General features: G+C 44.9%; 1 non-coding gene across 1 annotated transcript; it reads right to left on the minus strand.

Annotated features, from left to right (window-relative positions):
* Positions 1-1,284: 1,284 nt before the first annotated feature.
* LOC120962144 (U2 spliceosomal RNA) lies at positions 1,285-1,480 on the minus strand. Its single transcript, XR_005753004.1, has one exon. It is a non-coding gene; the product is annotated as a U2 spliceosomal RNA (small nuclear RNA).
* Between the last annotated feature and the right edge of the window lie 232 nt (positions 1,481-1,712).

The following is a 1,712-nucleotide window of genomic DNA, read 5'->3' on the forward strand; positions in this document are numbered from 1 at the left end:
CCGGCGCGAGCCGATCGATGAGGCAGAACGGCAATAGCAACTACACAGTCTGTTGGATGTTGCAATGTATTCAAGTAGATATAATTTCTCTTACTAATTGATACTCCTTGAGCCCTTTAGCAGCCAAGGTATCTTTTTTGTTGTTGATTGTTTTTGAGATAGCCGACCACTCATTTCAAGTGGTAACAGCCAAGGTATCTTTTGATGTGTTCATTCTGTGTTTCTGTGAGAAATTCTCTAGATGGCTGGGATCAACTGTTGGCCTGCTTGTCTCATTGACTTGTTAGTAGTGGTAGCACACTAGGTTTCCAGGAAGTGAATGAGGATGTAAGAAATTTATATGGTGGGGAACAAACTGACTATGGTGTGGACTGTGGAGAGAACTTTTATCATGGGCTAATAATTTCTAGCTTGCCATGTCGCTCCTGTTTGCAGCAATTTTTTGGTGGGGATATATATATATGGGTACTTTGGAGAAGTAATTGACGGCTGTGTTTCCTCCAGCATCCAGACTGGCAAGAAAAATCCCTGCAGTTAATCTTGCGATTCACAGGAGTAGGAGATTAGAAGTCCCGGACGGGTGGTGAGGATTTGGTGAATCGTGTAGTACATATTATCATATTGATGGCGAAACCGGCATCATTCATATGGTTCATGGCAAAGCCATGGTGTGCACCATGACACTGGATCCGGACGATGTACTGACAGGCACTAACATTTTTACCCTTTTTGGTTGATCATATAACACCGAAACCGAGAACATTTAGTTATGACAGTACATCGGTCACAAACGAATTCCCTCTCATATGCCTCCCCTTTGCATGCATTCTGCAGCTCAAACCCTTTTCAACTGTGGTTCACAGTCCGTAAGTACACAGTAATTTTGAGCTGTTGATGGAGCCAGAGTATGGTGCGAGTTACAATCGCATCTTCCTTGCAAAAAATACTCGGCCCAATCACTGAGACTCCTAAAATCCATAATAGAGTACGACCACAACGACCGAATTAATTATCCTCATCGAGAAACTTAGACTACTAAATACTCCCTCCGTTCCTAAATATAAGTCTTTGTAGAGATTTCACTATGAACCACATACGGATGTATATAGATGCATTTTAGAAGTAGATTCACTCATTTTGCTCCGTATGTAGTCCATAGTGAAACCTCTACAAAGACTTATATTTAAGAACGGAGGGAGTAGAAAAGATTTGAAAAATCATGGCATGGGTCAACTAGAGCCCATCTGCAACTCCAAAGGATCAAAGTTTAATTTCAAGATTTGGTTGGGGTGCGCCTGCCCAGGCAATAGTGCAACGCACTGGGCAACCCTTGAGGGTACCAGTGGCAAACCACTGTGATGGGCCCTCCCCACAAAAAATAAATTTAATATCATTGTGAACACATGACCCACATATCAAATATTAAACTGATAAGAACAGATACTACACTTGATCTTAGGCAAAAGGCCTAGAAAGGTATGAGTTGCAGCGTTGCCCTGCCCCTCTATTTGTAGCCTCTCGCCCGCCCGTCCTCTCTTCGCTAGGCGAGGTGGTACTAAACGAGTCGCCACTCGCGCGCGGCTGCGGACCGCGGACGCTGCGCTGCATGCCCCCGACCCTGAGCCAGGCAGCCTCTTTGCATGGGCCTCAAGTGAGACGGCTTTCCGATGAGGCCTGTATTATGGGCCTGAGTTGCTCTGGGCTCTTCTTGG

This window comes from Aegilops tauschii, chromosome 3 (assembly GCF_002575655.3).
Source record: "Aegilops tauschii subsp. strangulata cultivar AL8/78 chromosome 3, Aet v6.0, whole genome shotgun sequence".
NCBI lineage: Eukaryota > Viridiplantae > Streptophyta > Magnoliopsida > Poales > Poaceae > Aegilops > Aegilops tauschii.